Here is a 26,204-nt window from a genome sequence, read left to right as displayed (position 1 = left end):
CAAGATCTTTTTGGATCCTGAGTTTGTCTTCTGGGGTGTTGGCTACTCCTGTCAGTTTGGTGTCATCTGCAGATTTGATGAGTTCCCCTTCAATTCCCTCATCTAAGTCATTTATGAAGATATTGAAGAATACTGGGCCTAAGATGGAACCTTGTGGTACCCCACTGCTTACTTCTCACCTTTTGGATGTGGTGCCACTGAGGACTACTCATTAGTTACAGTTTGTCAGCCAGCTACAGATCCATCTGGTGGTGATGTTGTCTATTCCCTCTTTTTCTAGCTTACCAAGGAGCAGGTTGTGGTCTACTTATCAAATGCCTTACTGAAGTCTAAGAATACTACGTCCACTGCATTTCACTGGTCTACTAGTTTAGTCACTTTATCGAAGAATGAAATAAGGTTGGTCCGGCATGATCTGTTTTTCATGTCAACCACCAGTAGTTACCTGATTGAGAGGCGTAAGGCTAAATCCCCATTCAATCATGGGAAAGCCAGGAAAAAGGGTCTGTAATTAAAACCACAGCTGTTTAGGGAGAAAGTCTCGACACTGACAAAGACACATCAGCTAAGGAAAGCCTCTTCATCCTACTATGCGGTTAAGAGTCCATGTAGCCGCATCATGTCAGCTGGCTGAACAGTTTCTACCCAGAACTTATAGAAGGTGAGAAATTTCTGCTCTGGGGAAATGAGAAAGAACGATCGAGACAATTAGGCTACACAAAATATTTCTGTAGGAAATTATGGTGCAGTTACATAAAGAAACCAGCTGGGGGATTTGCAGATCTTTGGGAAAACATGCAAGCCAGGAGGAGATGTTCAGGGTGGTATCCCCCATCACCTCTCCCTTTGGATATCTCCCTTTGGGCAGTGTGGGGAAACTGTTTTTATGTGGACAGAATTGCTATTTTTTTTCTCCAAGTCTTTTAAGAATTTAAATACACTTTGAACTTGCGCTGCCAGCTCTCTCTCCTCCAAATAATAAGCTTTGATTTACAGTACCTCACCCAGAGAGCAGAAATTCTGTCTTCTCCATCCTCTGGAGGGATTCTCTTCTACTCTCTGGGGAAAGAGTGGCAGGAGAGATATTTCTACTTTTCTCCCTTGCAATGAGAAACAAAAGATGGAGTCTAGTGACATCTGCTGTCTCCTTCCCAGGGCTTATTTCTTTTGGTCTGGCTTGGCAGGTGGGAGAATCTCGCAATCTGAAAGTGAAGCAGGAGGGCCCATTGCTATTCCGAGTTTCTAGAAACCCCTTTTGCTCTTCTCTGAGAGCAAAATTTGCAAGAAAGATTTTCGTTGAGTCTTTATGATTAGGACAAATGAAGGGGACACTTAGGCAGAACTAGACACCGTATCCCATTCTCTCTTTTGCTTGAAAGGGATGGAGACTGCCTAGATCAGATGGAAGGCTGTGTGACAAGGAAAAGCAGACAAAGCTTCTTCTTCTCTTCTCTTAGATGAATCTTCTCACAGTCTGTATCATTCACTGTTTCGACCCGTCTCTTGCAAAACAAGAAAAAAAAATGTTACATGAAATAATAATCTATAATACATTTGATTATTTGGTCAATAGCCTATCTTTTCTCAAGAATGAATTAGTCAGGGATACCATTTTAATATTTTTAAGCAGAACGTTTTTCTTCCTGGGGCAAGGAACATATGCATTTCCACCAACAATGGGGAAATTAGTTCAAGTTTATTCAATGCGATTTCTAATTTTTCAAAGTGCATTCTATCTCATTGCCGGTTCAGTGGATGGTATATTTTTAACTCCACATAAACATCCGTAGCGATTTCAGGTGGTTTTCTCCCTTTGGAAAATGTTATGTATCCTTTGTGTTGATGTCTCTGAATTTGTAAATATTTAATTATCCTGTAGGGGGTATGAAGAACGGTTACAGGAACTGGGCATGGCTAGTCTAGTGAGGAGAAGGACCAGGGGAGACATGATAGCAGTGTTCCAATATTTGAGGGGGGGAGGGTCTCACAGCGAGGAGGGGATCAACCTATTTTGAAGGCCAGACAAGGAGTAACTGATGAAAACTGATCAAGGAGAGATTCAACCAGGAAATAAGGAGAAATTTCCTGACAGTGAGAACAACCAACTAATGGAACAGACTGCCTTCAGATGTTGTGGGTGCTTCATCCCTGGAGGCTTTCAAGAAGAGACTGGACTGCCAGCTGTCAGAAATGGTGTAGGGACTCCTGCTTGGGGTCAGGGTTGGACTAATGACCTACAAGGTCCTTCCACATGAAAGAAATCTCTCTTGGGCTGTTGACTCACACAGAAGCCTTTATGTGACCAATTATAGAGACAAATATTGCTTAGATATTTGGGTGATGGATCATTCAACCTATGCAGGAGTCATAATGTACACAAAGCACGCAACATCATCAGAACTAAGAATGCAAACAAAGGCAGGTGAGATGCACGGTCAGCTGTGGTCAGATTCTTAACCCGAGGATGTTGCAGGCTTCTTATTCTCACTTTCGTTTTGTTTAATCTGAAATTCAGATTTAAGTTAAGAGTAGAAGACGAGTTGTTTTTATCTTCCTTCAGACCTTTAGAATATGGACTGCTCGATCGTGGGAAGAAATATAAAAGAAAGGAGAAGTGGGGGTGGGGGGAGGCAGAAAGACTTCAAACGACAAGGCCAACTGGAAATGTGTTCAAAAACACTTGTTTCTTTTCCCCTAGCCCTTGATCATGCTTGTCAGTCAAATTTCCCTCAGGCCTTTTGATAGTTTGTTCACAATTGAAGTGCCTTGTAAGGAAGAGAACGTGTGTGTGTGTGTGTGTGTGTCTGTGTGTGTGTGTGTGTGTGTGTTGGAGAGGTGGGAAGACATTTGTAAAGATGGTCTCCATGTGTGTGTGTGTGTTTTTTTTCTTTTTTTTTCTTTTTACATGATCAGTTTGCTAGTTTAACTGTGAGAAGGATGGTCTCCCTAGAGCCTGTTTGAATATTCCAGATGAACTCTGTATCAGATTTGGCTGCGAGGGCTGAAATGTAAACTTGGGGAGAAAATAAGGGATGCTGCAGAAGATTATTCAAGAATGTACTGCTAGGTTGTGCAAAAAGCATCCCTCTTTTTTGTAGAGCAGAAAAGCAAAAAGTCCAAATGCTATCAAGTGCCCTCTATCAGTGAATAGAAATATTGTGTAGTGGGTCCGACGCAAGGAAGAGACGCCAGCCGGTGTGTGAGTTCAGCTCTTTATTGGAAGGGGGGTAGCGAACTGGGGAATGAGGGTTACCTGGCCTCCTTAAATACCTAGCCAGGTAAGCTGACAGCCAATGGGGTTGGCCCTAGGTTTCCCGCCGAAACTGGGTTTCCCGCCAAAACCGTTCAGGCCAACGCCCCCTGGTGGCTGTTGCTATGCAGGTGCCTGCATACATAACAAGAAAACTAGATGAGCATAAAAGATATTGCGTCCTCTGATGATTTCTATACCAATGGTAAAGGAGTCTGAAAGAATTCCAGAAGTTTTATTCTCTGGGCTGTTGCCTGTCTTCCTTCCTTCCTTCCTTCCTTCCTTCCTTCCTTCCTTCCTTCCTTCCTTCCTTCCTTCCTTCCTTCCTTCCTTCCTTCCTTCTCCATTTGTTGAGGAACAGAATAACCAAAGATACTGAATAAAAGAAGAGGAACAAGATAACATAATAACAGAGTTGGAAGGAACCTTGGAGGTCTTCTAGTCCAACCTCCTGTTCAGGAAGGAAACCCTCCACCATTTTAGGCAAAGATGGTGGAACTGCTTTGGCATTGTCAACAGAGGTCTAGACTCAAGGGTGGCCTTTTCAGGAGGGTGGGTTAGAGAAGAGGAAAATAAATTTGCCCATAGGTTGCTCTCCTCCTCCCCATATTTTAAAGAAACAGGAATAACCAGGGCTTTTTTTTTGTCATAGAATGCTCAGAACGGAGTTCCGGCACCTTTTTTGGATGGAACCTTGTAGGGTAGGCAAGGCAGGTTGTATGACATGTGTGAGTTCTGGCACCTTTTTTTTTTTTACAAAAAAAGGACTGGGTATAACAGTAAACTGACTGTGAAAGCTGAACTATTCTAAGGTAGCAGCAGAGTCTCTAAATGATTAAGTTAAGCAACTTAGGTGTCACTTTGCTTAATACTCCTTTAAGGCTATCAACAGGAATAGAATTGCAAACAAGAGCTGGAAGATTTCTTTAGAATAGTATTAGAAAACACACCTGCACCGGAATAAAAGGAGAGCACTTTAGTTTGAAGAACCGGGCAGAAATTATTCACTCTATTATTCATGGTAACAATAAAAGTCACTTTAGCTGATGATGCCTTGCTGTGTTGCCTGGATCCATTAGCGTCCATTTCCACCCTCTGAGTTGGGCCCTGAAGCTACAGGAAGAGAACAAGATGCTGTTTTCCCTCTGCTTTGTTGGGCAATGCAAACTAACCACCCAGCCGTGGTGAGAGGCTTTTTTGACTGACTCAAGTCTTCAAGGCAGGGGATAAAAAAGGAGAGCCTGGCTCAAAAAATAAAATAAAAAATAGAAAAATCAGAAGGACTTAACAGGTGTATAAAAAAAATGCCAAAGCCAGCCTGAACATCTGGTTGACTGTGTGATTAAGCATAATAATATGCAAATACACAAAAGTAATAGGCACTCAAACAAGCAAAGCACCACTTGGACACCATCAACATTGACAAAATCGCCATTGGTCAATTGCAAAAGTCAGCTGCACTTGCAAGAGCTTACATCCTGTGGCGACACTTTTAACAGCATCAAATGACAGCATCTGCTTTGCCCAGGACCTTGGGAATGACTTGATAAGTGAATTAAAACCCCAAATCTAACCCAGATAACTTGTTGACTGTGCAATAAACCATGATAAAAATAATTTGTCCATGCAATCATCAGAAACTGAAGATGACTGGACAACACACAATTATTTTCATCTTATTTATATATATTTTAATGCTTGGAGATAATTGATTAAAGTTGGTTTCCAAGCAGAAAGTTGTCTGTTTCAAGCAAACAATAATAAATATACACTGTATGTGCATCACATATGAATCAGCCATGGCAAGGATGAGCAGAGCAACCCTTGAGCGAAAGAGAGCTTGCACAAAAAAGAGGATACTGAGAGTAGTTAAGTTTACACAGCAACCACACAGATACACTGAGGTGTGTACAAAAGTTTTACTTGTGGGATAAGACAATAGCACAGTCCAGGAAAAAACAGTCCAGGTCATACACAAGTAATGAAAAGATAGCAGATAACAACAGTCCAAGGATTATCCGATACAGAGTCTTCTTACCAGTCCGTAAGTCAAACACAGTTCTACAGGTTTAGCTAAACAGTAGCAAACCCACAAACCACGATAAACAGCAAGTAACAGCAAGCGAGAGTGAACGTAACAGAGAATTAGAAGCTATATCTCTAGCTCCCTCTTATGGCCGTAGGAAACAGCGCTGGCCAATCATTAGAAGGTATAATGCAATTCATTACATAGTTAAAGTGATACGTTACAGTTCTATAACAATGATACAATAGTAGTTCATATATATATTGCCAACCCAACCAGTTAGGCCACATATACTATACCTAACAAGCCAGAGTTGTTTTAAAAAAACAAAAAAAAAACAAAACATTAATGAGAAGGCTTTATATGCAAGAATGTTTAGATTTGCAGACAAATTTTCATTTGGAAGCTAGCAATATTTCTCCACTGGTGAGACTTTGTTTCTAAGCAAAACGGGCACGGTATGGTTCTGGATTGATCATTTTATCCCATATCATATTCTGAAATTATTTTTCATTCACAGTGACAAAAGCTTCTCCTATAAAATGTGATCCCAAATAGAGTCACAATGAAGTGCTACCATCAAGGAAAGATTAAATTGGACCCCGCAGACGTGACATCTAAAGGAAGATGTGTCTCTACTCCATTATTACCCTATTCAATTTAATCTACAATCTTTCATGTCCTTGAAAGGAAAAGAAGCAAGAATATGTTTTTCGCCAAAGAGATTTATATATCTGTAAATCAGAAAGAATACATGTCAGATAGGTAGCTGCTGAATTACAATGTTGCTTCTGAAATTGGGAGAGAGCAAAATAAACCAAAAGATTTTTCTAAGATGGTACAAGGAGAAATATGAAAACAGGCCGCTTTAGGAGACAGATGCAACTGAGGGTTGTTGCTGCTTTTAAGGTTCACAGACTATGCAGTCGTGTTGTGTACATGATTGCTAAGTATTACAGATGAACGCTGTAATGTATTGGGCTTGTTTTGTTAAGGGAACACCACATGGGTAATTGCTGGAAGGTTGTTTGAGCATGGAAGCTGGCTAATGGCTCCCAGCTCCTCAGACAACCCATCTCCAGCGCCGCTATTGGTTGCCACTAGGGCAGCAATAGGTTGCTTTAAACCTATTGGCCGCCGCCTAGAGGCCAGGGTATAAATTGCTGCATTTGCAGCCCTGTTCCTCAGTTCAGATCCTGCAAGCAATAAACAATGATCTTTGCTGAACTCACTTGCTTCGTCGTCATTAAGCAACAAACCCAGTACATAACACTGGCAGCGAAGGTGGGATCCTGCTTCTCCAACAGAGCTGAAAATCAGTAGGGGAAAGGCAGCGCATGCCTGGTGGGAAAAGCAATTCCCCCTATGGTTGGCTAGCACAGCTACACTAGTGACCACACGCCTAGAGGACCAGGCCCTGGGCAATGGAGGAGCAGGATTCAAAGACGCCAGCACCAGCCGCGAAGACCAACAGAATGGCCAAGGTCAGAAAGCTGAGAGAATTCAACATTAAACAGCCAGAAGTGTGGTCCTCGTACCTGTCCAGGGTCGAGAACTACCTTCGAGCGAACCAGGTCACTGAGGATGGACTGAAGGCTCCTCTGTGTGTATGGACCAGCAATGTTCGACTTAGCAGAGAACCTCTTCGCGCCAATGCTGTTGGAGTCCATATCCTTCATGGACTTGAAGAAGAAGCTTGGAGAACATTTCCAGCCCAAGCTGTTGGTGATCGCTTGGCGCTATGCTTTCAAGCAAAGAATACAGCAACCAGGTGAAACCACGTCTGAGTACATCGCGGCCTTGAGGTAGGCTGCATGCCTGTGTCAGTTCTCCGATGTCGAGGAGAGGCTACAAGACCAGCTTGTCTGTGGTCTCCACAACCGAGAGCTACAGCAGAAGCTTTTCGCCAAAAAGATTCTATCATTTTCGGACGCACAGAAGGAAGTCAGGGCGGACAAAGCCACCAGCGGGGCCGTACGAGCCATTCGGCCCGCCAAAACTGCACGTGAAAAATCCGTCCACCATGAAGACGTTGAACACACAGAAGACCCCAAAGATGACACAGAAGTCGACAAGTTACACAGACAACTCGACCAACAGCGTCGCAGAAAAAAGCAACAGGAGGCCACTTAAAGGCAAATCCATTCCTTAGATGTCCAGGTTGTGGCGGCCACCACCAGTGCTTGGACTGTAGGTTCCGGACAGCCACGTGCCGGGCCTGTGGGAAGACAGGCCACATCGCGTCTGTCTGCATAGGTCGCCAGAGGGACTGGCCGTCGAGTCGCCAATCGGAAGATCCGACCAGGAGAGGTACCAGGGCCCCAGGACAGCACAGCATGGGTTTCTGCTCCAGCTGCAGAAGCATTTGTCGTACAGGGGCTCGACGCCCGATTAAGCCCAAGTATAGATTTCAGGTGGAGCTGCAAGGGGTCCCCTGCAAGATGGAGCTGGACACAGGCTCCACCGTTTCTATTATTTCCCTTGAAACATTTATTTCGTTTGTAGTCACAGTAAGAGATGGGCTAAGCTGAGGCCTTCTGATATTGTGCTAACTGATTTTCAGAATGCCAGAGTCGCAGTCAAGGGTGAACCCACACTAGCTGTTAAATTTAAGGGGTTTTCAGGGCACCTGGATGTTGTTGTAGTAGGGGGCCAGAGAATGAGCCTAATTGGGCTCGATTGGTTTGATGCGCTAGGCATCCAAGTAACTGGAATCAACCATACACAAGTCGCGAGTCTAGCAACAGTATGCAAGGAATTTGCAGATATATTTGATTCAGCTCTGGGCCCTCCAATAGCTTTCAAACTAGACCTGAACATAGTGCCAGTCAGAATTAAGCCTCATAGGGTCCCATGTGCCCTCAAACACAAAATAGACACTGAATTAGATAAACTTGTTGAACAGGGCATTTTGCAACCAGTAGATGGGGGTGAGTGGGAAACCCCAATTGTAACACTACTAAAAGCCAACGGGGAGGTCAGAATCTGCACAGATTATAAATGCACAATTAACCGGGGACTCAACATGCATACCCAGTACCAGTAGTAACCCACATCCTGGCATCCTTGCAGGGTGGCACCATTTTTGCGAAATTAGATTTGGCTCAAACCTATCAGCAACTTCCTGTTGATGAGGCCACAGCCATAGCTCAGACAATTGTCTGAGGGTGGGTGCAGTCTTAAGTCACTTAGAGAAAGATGGAACTCAAGTTCCAATTGTTTTTTATTACGCTCAAATTGACAAAGAGGCATTGGCTATAATTCCACGACTACTTATATGGCAGGGACTTCACGGTCTTCACAGACCATAAACTGCTATTGGGGTTATTCACTACAGACAGGCGGACACCCCACATATTATCCCCTAGAATGCTTAGATGGTCCATTTTTTTTATCGGCTTATACGTTTAAGCTCATTTACAAACCCAACAAAGATATGGTCCATGCAGATGGCCTGAGCAGGCTTCTACTGCCTCAAATTGAACCAGATCTAGCCCCAGCGGCCCACGTTTTGTCCATTCAGGACATGCCGGAGTTTCCCCTCCACACAGGGGACATAGCTCCAGAAACAGCAGCAGACAAGACACTAAGTAAAGTGTTATTGTGGGTCCACACAGGGTGGCTGAATAAAAGCCCAGGTCCTGAGTTTCAGAACTATTTTACAAGGAGACATGACTATCAGCTCACAAGGGTTGTATTCTTTGGGGGAACAGGGTCATAGTTCCTACCTCACTGAGAGACAGGGTTTTGCAATCAATGCATGAAGGCCATCTGGATATTGTTCACATGAAAGCTTTGGCTAGAAGCTATTTATGGTGGCTAGGATTAGATAAAACCATTGAGGCCCAAGTGCATGGGTGTTATACATGCCAGCAATCAAGTCCTGAAATGCCGCACACTCTAGTTCACAGGTGAGATGAGACACACACTCCCTGGTCTAGGATTCATATAGACTTTGCTGGGCCCTTTCAGGGACAGCTCTTTCTTATAGTGGTCGACAGCCACTCTAAATGGCTAGAAGTTATACCAATCGCAAAAATGACTACTGCTAGGACCATCCAGGTGCTTAGGAAACTCTTTGCCACGCATGGGCTGCTGGACGTCGTAGTGTCCGGTAATGGGGCCCAATTTACTGCAGCAGAATTTCAGGCGTTCCTGAGAGCAAACCTCATTAGGCATGCAACATCAGCCCCGTTTCACCCATCTACTAATGGTCAAGCCAAATGTATGGTTTGCACCACAAAAGAGTCACTAAGGCGTATAGTGATTGGGGACTGGCACCACAGAGTGGCCAACTTTTTGCTTTCCCAGCATTCCACACCATGCACGGCTAACGGGAAAAGCCCAGTGGAGCTGCACTGGGGAAGGTGACTAATCACGAAACTGGACAGGTTGCACCCAGACCAGGTGGCAGCAGAGGCCTCTTGCCCAAACCCCCCAAGGGGGCTGTAAGTGGGCAACGGGGTGTGGGCCAGGAACTACGTGCATGGGAACTTGTGGGTGCTAGGAAAAATCACTAAAACGTCAGGCCCTCTCTCATACGAAGTGGGCCTAGAGGGCGGGCGAGTTGTCTGATGCCATATCGATCAGCTTAGGAAGCGTTTTCCAGAACGGCCACAAAGTGAGGACTTCATCACAGGTCCTTGCCTCGGGCCGCAAACCGGCAGCCAGGCTGGTCCATTCATAGACTCTGAGTGGCCAAACAGCCAGAGCAACGGGGAGATGGCCATTGGGGAGGAAAGCCCAGAAGTGCAACATGGGTCCCCTGACAGAGAAAGCCAACCTGAGTACTACAGCCGCTGTGCTAACTCTGCAGAACAAACTGATTCTGGGGTGGGCCAACCTGGAAGGGACAGCCAGAGAATGCCGAGCCAACCTGAATCACTTGAACTGAGAGACACTGGTCTACCCAGCCTGGCAGGCAAGTTGGTAGGCCAGGAAGTGCCGGGGTCCCCCAGGCGTTCCACAAGGGCTCGCAAACCTCCTGCTTATCTACAAGATTTTGTCCTGAAATAATGAAGCTATAATGTGTATGTACCTTTATTATGCTGCTAGCTAGGAATCACTAGTATTAGCTAGGATGGAAACGTGTTAACTCACACTATTGTTATACCTTTTGTAAACTTGTATTGCTGTAATTACTTTTCTTTTGTGTTATAATGTTTGTTTATTCTAAGGGGGAGGGGTGTAATGTATTGGGCTTGTTTTGCTAAGGGAACACCACGTGGGTAATTGCTGGGAGGTTGTTTGAGCAGGGAAGCTGGCTAACGGCTCCCAGCTCCTCAGACAACCCGTCTCCAGCGCCGCTATTGGTTGCCTCTAGGGCAGCAATAGGTTGCTTTAAACCTATTGGCCGCCACCTAGAGGCCAGGGTATAAATTGCTGCATTTGCAGCCCTGTTTCTCAGTTCAGATTCTGCAAGCAATAAACAATGATCTTTGCTAACTCACTCACCTCATCTTTGTCATTAAGCAACGAACCCAGTACATAACAAACGCCCTCAGCTCTGAGACTCAGATTTTATCCTTTATTTTTAGGTTTCAGGATGCAATGTAAATCTCCACTATCCCTATTCCTTCCTTTCTGATTTTAACACCTTCTCCTACCAATAGGCTCTCCTTTTCAAGTGGGAGATAGATCTTGTCTATGGAGATCCTCAGTCATCCAGATCATGGTTGTCCCAAAGGTGCTTTTTCAAGAGGCAACTGGGCTTTCTCTGTTTTTTCTTTGAAGATGTTTCGCTTCTGATTCAAGAAACATCTTCAGCTCTGACTGATTACTCTTCAGTCATTACTGAAGAAGCTTCTTGGATGAGGAGCGAAATGTTGTCGAGAAGAAACTACAGTCCAGCTGCCTCTTGAAAAAGCACTTTTGGCACCTCCTTAGACCTTCCTTTGGGACATCATCCAGTCCCTCCTTCAATGTCTGGAGTTGGTGAGAAGATATCTCTCATCCTGACTTTTAAAAAAAACTTTTATTATGTACCTATCTGTCAATCCATCCATCTTATAAACCATCTCAAATGCAATAGTATCTTTCAATGAATTTTAAAACAACAAGGCAAGATAAATCAAGCAAGTAACAAGAAAGTATCTAAGATTCATTTCGAGGAAACAACAAAAACAGTTATGTGCCATGAAATATAGATCAAGCAATGGGGCCTGCTGAAAAATTGAGATCTATAAAGTTTTCCAAAAACACAACAGAGAAGGTGAGGCTTAGTACAATAAACTTGAACGATACCACACTGTACCTTGATCCCTAATTTTCCTTGGGAATCAGGATCAGCAAGCTATATCAAACAACTTTTGAATAAATATACTTGGGATTGTGTTGTTAGGACCCAATTAGCCAGAACTTTACTTGATTCAGCAGAGAATAATTTCATAAAATGAGGCAGATAACTATGAGAATTATTATTTGATGTTCTCACTCTGTATTTGTATTACTATGTCAGGAAATGAAAAGATAGAGTGCTTTAAAAGCCTGCTTAATCTAGTCCTAGATCTAGATATTCTATTTAGTGCTGTGTCAAAATACCTTTTCTCCAATTTCCTGTCTTCTTCTTGTCCGTGAATTAAATTAGTTTTTTTTCTGCCTCTCTCTATGTCAGCTGTCCCAGGTGAACCAGACAGGAAACACAAGTAAATGAGCTAAATCTACCTTATTGTAAGGTTACATTAACAGACTCTTGCAAGTCTGAAAGTACAAAACTTCTCACCTTTACTTTTAACTGTCTGATCAATTAAGGTGGATCCTTTCTAAGATTTTCTACTGACCGTTAAGTGACTGGGGCCTCTGCCTCTCTTGTTTGATTTTTTTTCTGGCAGCATCTCTTCCATTTCTTCCTCAAGGTCATCTACATATTCCATTACAGCCTTTAAAAAGTAAAGGTAAAGGTTCCCTTGCACATGCGTGCTAGTCGTTTCCGACTCTAGGGGACGGTGCTCATCTCCGTTTCAAAGCCAAAGAGCCAGCGCTTGTCCGAGGACGTCTGTGTGGTCATGTGGCCGGCATGACTAGACGCCAAAGGCGCACGGAACGCTGTTACCTTCCCACCGTAGTGGTCCCTATTTTTCTACTTGCATTTTGACGTGCTTTCGAACTGCTAGGTTGGCAGAAGCTGGGACGAGTAACAGGCGCTCGCTCTGTTACGCGGCACTCAGGATTCGACCCGCCAAACTGCTGACCTTCTGATCGACAAGCTCAGCATCCTAACCCACTCAGCCACCGCGTCCCTCTCAGATAAGCATATCATTCCATAAAATATAAACTAAGTTGGTATGTTTTAAAATTATTTCCTATCTGCCAAGGCCTTGTGGTTTTCCTTTAAGAAAGTTTTTTTAAAAAAAATATTAGGGATGATAGATAAATATATTGGATTTTCTTTCACTTTTCTTTCTTTCTTTCTTTCTTTCTTTCTTTCTTTCTTTCTTTCTTTCTTTCTTTCTTTCTTTCTTTCTTTCTTTTTAAAAAAACCACTCTTTTCTATACACAATTTTGTATGCTTATTTACCTAATGATAAGTCAGGTCCAATACTCTTTCAGAGAAATGCTACATGTAATAATCCATATGACACATCAGAGCCATGGGGTACTTCTAGAAACAGAACAGAACAGAAAGAATAACAGTGTTGGAGGGGACCTTGGAGGTCTTGTAGTCCAACCCCCTGCTCAGGCAGGAGACCCTACCAGGGGTAGGCAACGTTGGCTCTTTTATGACTCGTGGACTTCAACTCCCAGAATTCCTGAGCCGGCTATGCTGAGGGGAAAGGGAGAGGTTTCCATGCTGAGCCCATGCTGGCTCAGGAATTCTGGGAGTTGAAGTCCACGAGTCATGAAGGGACCATAGTTCCCCCATGCTGGCTCAGGAATTCTGGGAGTTGAAGTCCACGAGTCATGAAGGGACCGTAGTTCCCCCATGCTGGCTCAGGAATTCTGGGAGTTGAAGTCCACGAGTCATGAAGGGACCGTAATTCCCCCATGCTGGCTCAGGAATTCTGGGAGTTGAAGACCACGAGTCATGAAGGGACCGTAGTTCCCCCATACTGGCTCAGGAATTCTGGGAGTTGAAGTCCACGAGTCATAAAAGAGCCAAGACTGCCTACGCCTGCCCTATATCATTTCAGACAAGTGGCTATCCAGTCTCTTCTTAGAAACCTGGTGGCAAGCCTTTCCACTGGTAAATTGTTCTCACTACCAGGAAATTTCTACTTAGGTAGAAATTGATCCTACCACTCCAATCTGCAGTCTTTCTCTCTCTCTGTCAAATCTCTTCCTTTCTATGCAACAATCATCCCTGCAGCTGCTTCTCTTGGTTTCATATTGACCAGAGATTAAAGTAAAACAGTGGAGAAAGAGGGGGGGATGTGTTTTTTTAGCAGATTACTGTTCCAGAGGGCAGATATACATTTGCTAATATCTAAAAACAATCAAAGAAACTTCCGCTTTTTGCCTGGCCCTTAAAGTAAATGAGAAGACAATTGAAGCCTCCGCAGAACTGCAACCACTTGGAAACAGACTGTCAGCTTGTAGAATGAGCTGTGTGTCTGAGTCATTGATTAAATCAAGTTTCGGCATCTCACATCTGCTGAACAAGTTAACCCCCAACTCAGTTCTGCAGTTTAGAGTGACTTCCAGTAGCAAGATAATTTTGCCCCAGGATCTCCAGTCTGGGGAGCCTCCGTGCTATCAGGTCACAAGAAAAAAAACAAAATTAAAACAACAGAATTATCTTGGGTGTATTCATAGGCTCGTAGTTCAAGTGTTCATATGCACCATTGTTCTTAGCTAACTTCCCCCCCCTTACCTTGTAGATACATATTCTGTGCTGCCATTGTTTATATTAAATATATGTGTGAATAATTTTTTTTGTCTGCTTGACTGCCTTTCTACTAAAATGTTTAGGACAGGAAAGAAAATAGTTATTAGAATATAGACATTCATTCATTCTTGATATAATTCTTGAAATTGTCTGACATCTCGTGCTTGGAGCGGGGAGAGAGGGAAATGTCATGATTGGCATTAACAAAATGCCTTTCCTGAAAGAAACTGTCAGTGGTTTTTAATATCTATGAGGAAACATGGAAAGCAATTTCTGATTTTCATTCTAATATGAAAGGAATGATCTAGCTCAGATCATGCTGAGGGCATGGGGCAGATATTTTTGGCCCAGCCCTTGTGACCTGTGAGTTTTGGTGACCTGACATGGCTGTTGTCTTGATGCCATGAGCATTTGCAGCAAGTAAATGGAGAAATAGTTGCCCATTTCTGGCACTGTAGGGCATCTGCCATTTTACTAGAGCTGAGGAGCTGACCTGGGTAGTAACAGCAACAACAACAACAACAGGGACCTTTGAGGTCTTCTAGTCCAAACCCCTGCTCAGGCAGGAAACCCTATACCATTTCAGACAAATCGTTGTCCAATCTCTTCTAAAAACCTCCAGTGATGGAGCACCCACAACTTCTGGAGGCAGGTTTTTTCCACTGATTAATTGTTCTCACTGACAGGAAATTTCTCTTCTGGGTTGCTTCTCTCTGACCAGAGCTGGTGTAGGAAGATTTGAAAGAAACTGTCCCATTGGTACAGCCTAGTATAGAGCTGTTAGGGATTACAGCACTGAGGGGAACACACACACCCTCCTCACGTTTTGTAGTTCAGGGTTGAAATGAGGGATCCTTAGTGCTCTCTGAGCTTGGTTGTCTTCTTGCAGACATTTCATGACGCAAACTAGGTAACATTTTCTAGTATGGGTCATGAAATGTCTGCAAGAAAACAACCAAGTACAGAGAGCATCAAGGACCCCTCGGTTGTTGATTCTTGGTCAGGAAGGAAGAAGAAAGTTATCTTTCTCTGGAGTAAGGGAAGTGAAGACCCAGAGGGATTAGAACTCCAGCCAAGACTCAAGAATGGGAAGAGTGGATCCAAATGGATGGAGACAAAAGCTTCACACAAGACTCCAGAGAGGAAGAAGGGGATCCACTGCCCATGGAGAAGCCCTGGTCTCTAGGGAAGGGCTAGGCAGAAGACCTGGAAGGAGAAAATCTTTTCCCACCAGAGAAGCAGTAGACCTTTGACTGAGCAATTCCAGGATGACAGGACAGTAAATGACATCCCACTCCTTTCTTTTCGCTCCGCAAGACCAGAAACAGGGGATGAAGATGGAGAAAAAGGAAAAGAGAACAGGAGAGGTAGAGGGGATAATCTCTCTGGAGGAATATTTAGGAGGAAAACAGACACTGGATGAGTACCAGCATTGTGTGGAGCATAACCGTTGAAAAAAAATATTGTAAATAATGTCAGAGTAAAAAAAGAATAAAAGCCTCCACTGTCTGGTTTTCCTACATTAGTTATCACACTTGGGAAACAACCCTAACACACTCTGAGTGCCCTATCAGAAACTGGCGGTATTTAAGTGGATTTTCATGGATGTATTTTTCTTTGGCCTTGATCTCAGGAAAATCCAGGACTAAATAGCTGATGAAGATTCAGCGCTGGCTGTGAAATATTTAGAAGACCTCCTAAATGAATTGTCCTAATAGTTCATTCACTGAGGAGCATTTACACCAGCAGATCTTCTAATACAGCATAACAAGTGTAATTCAAGCATGTAGAGTTTGGTGAGTAGCTTGGATTAAATTTGAGGTTGTTAATTCTCCCTCAATAAATCAAAATATTCCAGTCTGATACAATACTCAACGGTTACAACCCAAAAATATCCATTTAGGTGCTTGGTGGTCCATAAATAGGTTCAAATTCTCCCCAGAAAGAGAAGACATGTCCCTAAGCAGACCTCTTGCTGAATCTCACTGAGGGTGGGAAGAAGTGGGAGGGGCTGTAGTATATTTAGAAAATCCCTATTGCAATTCTGCTTTGGCTAAGCCATTTGCTTAATGGCTCCCAAGATTGTCAAACATCCCTTGAGAATTCTCTTCTGTGATTTTATACACTTATACAGAGTGTTTAATCTTTAGATCATTCTTAAAAGTAAAAGTGCTTTCTTCTCTTTCAACACATTTTGTTATGATCTAAAAGAGGTTTAAAAAGCCCTACGGGATTACAATTATATTAATGTAGCATAGCGTTAGAGGCACAGGTATTGGGGTTAAAGACATCGGGCTAGAAACTGGGGGCCCCTGAGTTCTAATCCTGCCTTAAACAAGAAGCTGGTTGGGTGACCATGGGTCAGTCTTACTCCCTCAACCTTAGGAGGTAGAGACTCAGAACAAACTACTTCCAAAAACAATGCCAAGAAAACTGCAGGGATTTGTCAAAATCAAGTCATCAAAACCCACAACATGTTTTAGGATTATAAACCATACAAGGCATATGCAAAAAGAGGAGAAGGTCAAAGAAGAAGAAGAAGAAGAAGAAGAAGAAGAAGAAGAAGAAGAAGAAGAAGAAGAAGAAGAAGAAGAAGAAGAAGAAGAAGAAGAAGAAGAAGAAGAAGAAGAAGAAGAAGACAACACAAGTACACATACACAGAGAGAGCGAGAGCACGGTATTTTCATCACTGCAACAACCAGCTTAAAAAGCTAAAGGACAGGAAGAATCAGAGGCAATTCAGCTTTCTATTTTGAAACTAGCTTACTAGCTTCATCCTCACTTCTCCTTTTATACCTTTTAAATCAATTATATACTCAGTAGTTTATATCTCAAATTGGCAGGTATCTCAGGTTACCTATCTTAATATCTGCCAACCCTAAGATATGGCAACTCCATCTTCTGCATCAATTAGATTGCGCAAATGTCGCTTCCTGTGTCACAGAAACAGGTTTGAATATATCTTCTTTTCAAGGTGTTGGAAACTGTGCATAAACAGAAACATGATTATTTCTGTGAAGTGTGAAGTAAATAGATACTTATTTGTGAAATCCTTTACAGGAAGAAGATGGTGAATATCTATCCTCTTTAAGCATTCCCAACATTGAGTCCCCAGTTGGTGCTGAACTACAACCCCATCATCTCCAGACAATGCAATTGATAAGGGATTATGGGCTCTGGAATCCATTAAGAGACGAGGGGAATAACAGATCACTGTACAGTATGTCAACTGTGACAGCTTTGGATTAAATGGAATATGCCAACACCATTCAATCTGCATAATAACCTGTAATGTTTGGTTATAGGTAACACGTATGAGTCTGTTTAACTCACCTGACAAAGTGAGTTGACATCTGATGAAGACTATTTGAACTTGTTACTCCAAAGGTCTCTAATAACTAGGGAGACTTCATGAGCAATTTCCAAAAATGATTCAAAACTGAGAAAAACCAACCCAAGAATATAGGACTGTGTAATGAACCGGCATAGTTTATGTGCAGATCCAAGCAGTGGGACCTTTTGCAACACACAGATTGTCTAAGTGCTGTCTGACTTTTTTTTTGGTAAGGCATCCAGTGTTCTGATAACCACTGGGACCATCATAGTGGGTTTATGCCACTATCTTTCAATTTCAGATCTTGATATTTTGTGATCTTGTCCAATTCAATGATACCAAATAACAGATACCAGGTGGGCAGCTTTCTGGGGAACTTGTATGCACCACATGGAAACAGAGTAACAGAGTTGGAAGGGACCTTGGAGGTCATCTAGTCCAACCCCCTGCTCAAGCGGGAGACCCTATAACATTTCAGGCAAATGGTTGTCCAATCTCTTCTTAAAAACCTCCAGTGATGGAGCACCCACAATTTCTGGAGGCAAGCTGTTCCACTGGTTAATTGTTCTCACTTTTAGGAAGTTTCTCCTTAATTCCAAGCTGATTCTCTCCTTGATTAGTTTCCATCTGTTGCTTCTTGTCCTGCCCTCTGGTACTTTGGAGAATAGGTTGACCCCCTCTTCTTTGTGGAAGCCCCTTAGATATTGGGACACTGCTATCTTTGTCTTCCATTCTACTATCACCTTGTATAATTACGGCATCAATTATCCATACCTCTTCAACCACAGTTATACCTCATGTGTTTTAAAGTCAAGACTTTATTAGTCCATTTTCAAAATCCCCTAATAGTTTAACCTGCTCATTTTCAAAGACTTTTTTTAAAAAAAAAAAACGCCTCTATTATATCTTTTAACCATATTACAGTTTCTGGTGTGTTAAAATGCTGAGGAAGGCAGTGTTCAGGGTCTATTAGAACAGAAATCAAATTCAATATGTTGGCCTCCATCACCTGTTTCGGAATTTAAGCAGATTGCCTTTATCAAAATATATAATCCCTTTGATTTTATGTTATCCAAATTTGCAATTGGCATGCTTGAAAAGGAACCTAAAGACAATAGAGGATGTTTCAAGTATGGCAGACATGTCAAACACAAGGCCCGGGGGCCAGATCCAGCCCGCGAAGTGGTTTCATGCGGCCCGCGAAGCCATCCTGGAAATGGTGAGGGAACAGCCCCCACTGCCTTGGCCCTGGCCCAGAGACCCTGCTTCTGCCAGAGACCCTCAGATCTGTCCCACTCCTGCCCAGGCCCCCATAGGCACCCTTGATGTGAATGATGTAGAGCTGGCTACACCCACCCAGTAGGCCACACCCACTCTAGCCACGCCCACCCAGTAGGCCATGCCCACCCAGACCATAGCCACCCGGCCCCCTGAGGGCAACCGCAATGCTGATGCGGCCCTCAATGAAATTGAGTTTGACACCCCTGAAGAATGGGAATCAAGAAGAAGCCACAGTGATTTCATATGTGGACCCAGATTGTTGGGGGCAATTAAGCTGACTGTGTGAAAGCCCTAATAAGCAGGCATATACATAGAATGAAGGCTACTGCTAAATTTGTAAGCTGCCCTGAGTCTTCGGAGAAGGGCGGGATATAAATGGAATTAAAATAAAAAAAATATGTACCTTGACATCAATGCAGAATAGCACCATGATGCATGTGACATCATTTCCTGTCTCCTCATTTTGTGTGTGTGTGTGTGTGGGTGGGTGGGTGGGTGGGTGGGTGTGAAGCATAGCAATCACTTACACATAGTTTAGTGCATGCTATTCAGGGAACAGAATTCCAAAATAAGTACTGGGCAAGCTTTAAGTCTATAATTTACTACCATAGAACCCATTTAGCTTATAATAGATACTAAATGAACTGCAAATAGAAGTAGAATAGAAAACATGATATAAGCTTTACTTTTGTTGGCCATTTCTAACCATGGATGCAATGGCTGAATGCACACATTGATCTGGACCCCGTCTGCTAAGAATGAATGACTTGAGAAAGAACTTAAATCTATTTCTTTCTCCTGAAAATGCATAGAAATAAATAGGAGGGGGGGGGACCCAGCCTTTCTGTTTAATTCATTGGGGGAGAAAGTGAGAAACCCTTATCCTTGCTTTTAAATCTGCCTGGTTGGTGATTTAAGTACTTTCATTGTATGTCTGATGGAGCAGGCCATTTTCAGAGGATAAGGAAAGATCAAGATAAATATCTAATCAGAAGCCATTTTTAAGCAGTTGGTTGCAGAAAGTTTTTCTTTGTATCCCAACCAGATGTTGATGCTTGTCAGCTGATTTGCTGTTATAGCAATTGATCCTCCCCCCATGTGGGGAGCATCCCAGATACTCCACTTGAAGGTTAGGATTGGAAAATTATTGTCACAATCATAATTTACAGAGAGAGAGAGAGAGACAGAGACAGACAGACAGACAGACAGACAGACAGACAGACAGACAGACAGAGACCCATGGAATTATTTAGAAGTGAATCCTCCAGTCTCAACCAGACTGTTGGTAAAATCCACTGCCAAGTTTGACATTAGTAAATACATTTGATATTTACTAAAAATATCTGCAGTGCTGATGACTCAAATATTATTGCAAGCCTGTAAAGAAAAATCCAAACAAATGAACAAACCCAAAAACATGCTCAGGCTTAATAACTGATAATTGAAGCTGCCCAGAGTCATCTTAAAGGGACGCAGTGGCTCAGTGGGTTAGGACGCTGAGCCTGTCGATCAGAAGGTCGGCAGTTTGGCAGGTCAAATCCCGAGTGCCACGTAACAGAGTGAGCGCCTGTTACTTGTCCCAGCTTCTGCCAACCTAGCAGTTCAAAAGCACGTAAAAATGCAAGTAGGAAAATAGGAACCACTACGGTGGGAAGGTAACAGTGCTCCATGTGCCTTTGGCATCTAATCATGCCGGCCACATAACCACAGAGACATCCTCGGACAAGTGCTGGCTCTTCAGCTTTGAAACGGAGATGAGCACCGGCCCCTAGAGTTGGAAACGACTAGCACGCATGTGTGGGGGAACCTTTATCTTTACCTTTTAGAGTCATCTCACAGTAAAATGGGTGGCAAACAAATTTAATAAATAAATTAAATTATTTTTTCCCCATGGCTAGATAGCAGATTCTATATTATTAGTTATTACAATCTAGAACTCCTCGGCTAGATTTTTCTTCTTCCTGTTTGAGTTTTTGGACAAATCTCACCACCCTTAGTAGAAAAATAGAATGGAAAAATAAGGCTCAACTGTGCACTGGCTCAGAGATGTTTCTATGGAAGAAATGCAGCAATTCATTGGTGCAGACCAAAAAGGGCAGTTCTTATTAGTTAAGACATACACAGTTCTCAGTGTTCAGTTCAAAAGCTGCTGATGATATTCAGAAGCCACCAAGTGCTAAAGCTATGCTGAACACTAACAGCTGCCCATTTATTGCTTGTGAAGTTTGTGCCTCTTAACTCCTCTGAAACAGGGATGAGAAGAAAGTGCCAGCTAGTGGCATCCTGTTTGCTAGCTGAAAGAAAGCCTTCTGCTATAAGTCTTCCTCTTCTTCCAAAGATATTCTTCCATATTTCCTTTGCAAAGTTGGTCAGTGTAGGCCTAGTCATACAAAGCCTATTGACCTTAGACTTCTCCTCTCCTTGGCTTCTCCGTTTATTGCCAGAAGAATATTTAAAGATGTTTTCTAAGTTTGTTTTCTGTATATGAGTGAAGCTCTTTCAGGTTTTGTATAGCAGCCAGACGATTTGGACAAAAGGAGGGTCTTTGGGAATGGGATTAGGGCAAGGAGGGACAAGGAAAAACTAGGAAAAATCAGGCCAGCCTGGCCTGAGCTTGAAATGACACGTCAGGCAATCTGTTCAGTCACTGTGCTCATAAGCCTGGTTGTGGGAAGGGAGCTCTAAAGTGGAAAGAGAATGCACGTTCAATTGCAGTAGAAGAAAGGATCCAATAGCTTGATTCTGAGAAAGATGGAGACTTTGGATTCTTGGACTAACTTTGAACTTTCCAGAAAGCCACAGAGGTCTTCTATTACTCTCGGTTCAAGCAGTGTAAAAGCTGAGTGGCAGATCTGACTCAGAGCTTACGGGCTGGAGAGACAGGCTGAACTGCAAGGACACTTTCGCTCGTTGTGTGATAGGACAAGTAAGAAAGCTGGTGGTGACTTTTCATGGCTTAGCACTATCGTTTCTCCCTATGCAAGGAAGACTTTATTATTGCTGTATCTTATTCTCCATCCTCTGCAGTGTCTTTAATGCCCCTCCTGAGAACTCCCTATTCAAACATGCCATCCCATGCCCAGATCTTGGCTCCAAAACAGCCAATTTACCCAATAGGTTACATGATGCCAACATTAACTTAGCACTGACTTTTCCCTATGATGGTAAGTTTTATTTACCATCTGCTAATCAGAATGAAATGAATAAGTTGTGGGACATATAGAGAAGTATGTGTGTGTGTGTGTGTGTGTGTGTGTGTGTAATATTCCATATAGTGTTACAACACCAAAATAGCTTCTAGCTTTGTTCAGACAGATGTTCAAATGCTATCTAGAAAAGGCTGGAAGGTTAGTGTGCGGGGGAGGCAAGGACTGAGTACATTAAGGGCCACATAAATGTATTCATAAAAGAGGGCGGGGGGAAGCATTCTGTCAGATTGTGTGCTGAAAGTTTACCCTTTCAGTTCTCTGAAAGTTTTATTTCTTCGTGAAAGAAGTCTCTGATTTTCTCCTGGGTAATTTACAATGTCTCTGGAGGGCATTTTTGAGCTTCCCTTCTCATTTCAAGGCAGCCAAAGTGACTGAGTTGCTATGTTTCACTTCTGTACATTTCTTCCTGTCCTATGCATTCCCTACTGGAATTTAATGGGAGCATGGAAAACCAGAATCAATCAAAACCAGAAAGATAGAATATGCCAACATGGTCCTCATGCTTGTCAGAGGTGACAGACCTTTTAATTCAATGTATCAAGAGGTTTCCAGACTGGGAAAACCTTTTATGGTTTTTCCAGAAAATCTGGAAAAACTGCCCATTTACCTTTTTGAAGATCGATTTCACAAAGCACATTCATCCCATGTATATTCCTTCAACTTCCAAATGTGTGATTAATACCCAGTATCTTGAAATGCTTATTGCTATACATAAGTCCATCATGGGTCTTCATAAGAAGGGGAGATCAGCCTTATGGGGAAGATTGAATAGCAATATTTTTTTAAAAAGGACAAAAAAGCAAAGGAGAAGAGAAATAATTTTGTTCTGCTTTTGTTTGTAGATTCTTAATAACAACTGGCATCTACATATTTCAGAGTATGTTCTCATGGATATGCTGGAACTTCCCAGCAGGGATCAAACAGCTTGTCAGAGCCCACTCCAATCCACCTGCTTGCTTGCTTTTACTCTAACTGTCTTTCAGTTTCTCATATTCCTTATCAAACCTACAACAAGTGTAATCATTTTATATGGCCGAAGTTCAAAAGCAATGATCACTTTGAGGGCCACATTCCTGAGAATTCTGTTGATGATTATCAGCCTTCAAACTTTTTTCCATTTGGGCCACAAAGACTGGAGTGGAAGCTTGAAATGAAGCTTTAACTATTGTTGGTGTGAAGCTTTTAGCAAATTTCCTCTCTGTATCCAAGAAAGTTGTGTGAGGCTTATGATCCTGTCCAGAGATGACTGAATCTGAATCCATTCATCTGCTGAACTTTACATCTACACATCACCAGATACATAAGACTGCTTCTCATGCAGGAAACATGTGAATGGTTGGCCAACATAAATATGGCCACCCACCATTTACCACAACAAGACTCTTTGGGCTGTGGAACAACTCTGTTTGACTTGGCAAGGCAGAGAGGTGATCATCCTGGATTTTGGGGGCCATTCAGCTCACTCTGATTGCCCCGCTCAACTCTAACATGTCCAACTAACTCCTAGAGGCTCTGGCATTGGCCTTCTAGAAACTCTTTTTTTTATTGAAAAGTTTTAAAATACATTTTATCTTTAACAATCCCCCCTCCCCCTCCCCTACCTATCCCTCCCTATCCCTCCCCCCTCTCCCCCCCCCGGACTTCCCAGAGCTAAGTACAAGGTATAAAAACAGAAAACAATCATAAACATCCATATGCTAACAACAATAAACTCTTAAATCTATCGCCCTCTAACTCATATAAGATAACTACAAACAATATTAATATTACATATAAAAAGAAAGAAAAAGAGGGAAAAAAAGAAAGGAAGATTCATTCAAATGCTAAGTGAAACTTTTTAGTCCCATATTTCTTCTGGATATATTCAATCCATTTTTTCCACTCCATAATATAGCGTTCTTGCAAGTGATCTTTCAAATAAGCCGAGATCTTTGCCATGCCTTCTAGAAACTCTTGAAGAGGCATCTGCTCATGATTTTCATTGGAGCAGTCCCAAGAAGAAAAAATGTTCAACCAAGAGGCAGATGGTTGTCAGAACCCACTCCAATGCACATCTTAGGAAAGAAAAACTCTTGGAGACAAGATTATCCAAACAGGAACTTTTACTAAGACATAGATGACAGAGGATATAATAGACAGGATCTGAAAACTGTCTCACAGATAGATATTTTTAAAGTGTCCCCAAGCAAACACCCCACCCCTCAGTCCATTTGGTCAGTCCCGGATCAGTCAAGTCTCGGGTGTCAAACCCCTCGTGGGAAAAGGAGAACCACCGGTACATTTGCAACATAATTACCTCCTCCCCTTCACATTCCATCTGGAGATACAAACCAGAATTACCCACCCCCCCCACTACCACCATCTTTCTTGTTTGCTCGTAATCAGATAGGGAGAAGATTTCCTTTCATCGCAAGAGCCAGAATTCTCCCCAACCCCTTTCTTAGTTGTTCGTAGTTCAAAGAGAGAGAGTTTCTTCCATTGGTCTTTTTGTGAATAAACAAACATTACATCTAAGGGAAAGAGATGTGGCAATAAACACCCCTGTCTTCTCTTTCCTCCTTGGGAATGGCAGAATCCAGTAAGGGGGGGGGGTGAGATTTGGGTTTGCACAGAGAGGGATTTAGAAATGAAATATAAATGGATTCTGACACAGCTCCTGTTTCCATGCTGGAAGATATTTGGGAGAAGGAGAGAAGCCAGTGATATAAAAGAGCACTGGCAAAATAGACGTCTCTTTAAAAATCAAAATAGCTTGAAATTTGTCCAGGTTCAAATGAACCTATTTACTGTTGAAGCTCCTGTTTTGCATCTTCCTCCAAACTTTCATTGTATTCCATCTCTAAACCATGATTTTTTTTTAAAAAAAATGAAAACGTGTGTTTTAAGCAAGTGTTATGCAAACTTTCTCACACCCGCACTAATGTGTTCAGATGCACAAGTGTGTGCAAAACTTTCAAAGACAGCTTCTTCTCACCCTCTGTGCAATGAGGGTGCCCTGATCTGGGCATCCTTAACTCAAGGTGGGTGATGATCACCAACTTGGATGGTATTAAAAGGGGGTGGAGTTTGAGAACAGATCTTTGATGGGTCTCTGCTTGTTGGCTTCCTAAAGCTATCTCGATGTCCATTGTGAGAATAACAGATCCAACAGAACAATTCTTGTTTCTGTTGGATTCTATGAGGATTCTAAGCCAGGGGTCCCCAACCTATGATCCGTGGCCCACTTCCAGGCTGTGGCCTACTGGCCACTGGGCTGCGGGACAGGATGGCCAATGCGTGCACTTGCACTAGCACCTGCAGATCCGTTTGCGCATGAGCACGGGGCTAGCAGCAGCAGTGGATAGCACCTGTGGGCATGCATGAACAGGGTCACCAGTGCACGCATGTTGTGCATCCCATTTATGCATGCATGTGGCACTATCAGCAGTGGTGGCTAGCACCTGCCCACATGCAAACAGGGATGCTAGCATGCATGGGTTGTGCAGCCCGTTTGCACATGCGTGCGGCTGTAGCAGAGCTGGTGGCTAGGGCCTGCAGGCATGCGCAAATGGGGCCGTTAGTGCCATGCAGGTTGTGATGCCCGTTTGCACATGCACGCGGGGCTAGCACCGTCAGTGGCTAGTGCCTGCACACATGCGCAAATGAGGAACACTAGCTCTGTGTCGGTGCGTGTGGCCCCGTTTGCACAAGGCCCCATTCCCGTGGGCATATGCATGCGTGCACGCAAATTTCCCAGTTGCTCCCTTTCCCTCTGGGCTGCCAGCATGAAAAGGTTGGTGATCTCTTTTCTAAGCCATCCAGGTAAAGTCTGAAAGTTGACAGCTAGATTTCTTTTCTTGTTGGTCTGAGACGTTTTGCTGCTCACCCAAACAGCTTCATCAGTCAGAACAAGAGTCTTTTTTCCTGTTCTTGTCTACGGTGGTTCTTATTCATCCAGATCAGGCTGGTCCCAAAATTGGTTTCCCAACTGGGCTTCCTTGCTGTTTTCTTTGAAAACCTTTTGCTTTTCATCTAAAAAAATCTTCTTTGGTTCTTGCTCAGTCTTAATGCCGACAATGGGAGATTTTCGTGCTACAAACCTTGCCCTTTTTTTTCTACTTCTCATGCAAGACACCAGGGGTGACTCCGTATCTGTTTAAACAATATCCTCTCTGTGCCACTTTGCTGCATTGCATCCACTGAAAACCACGTTCATGAACCTCTCTCTGAAATGCTGCTGGCTTTGTCAATGTTCCCTGTAATAAAGTGTGATGGTCAGATGCCTTAAGGTGCTGTAATCA

Source organism: Vipera ursinii, assembly GCF_947247035.1.
Source record: "Vipera ursinii genome assembly, chromosome: 5".
In the NCBI taxonomy this organism is placed as follows: domain Eukaryota; kingdom Metazoa; phylum Chordata; class Lepidosauria; order Squamata; family Viperidae; genus Vipera; species Vipera ursinii.
This window is presented reverse-complemented; position numbering follows the sequence as displayed.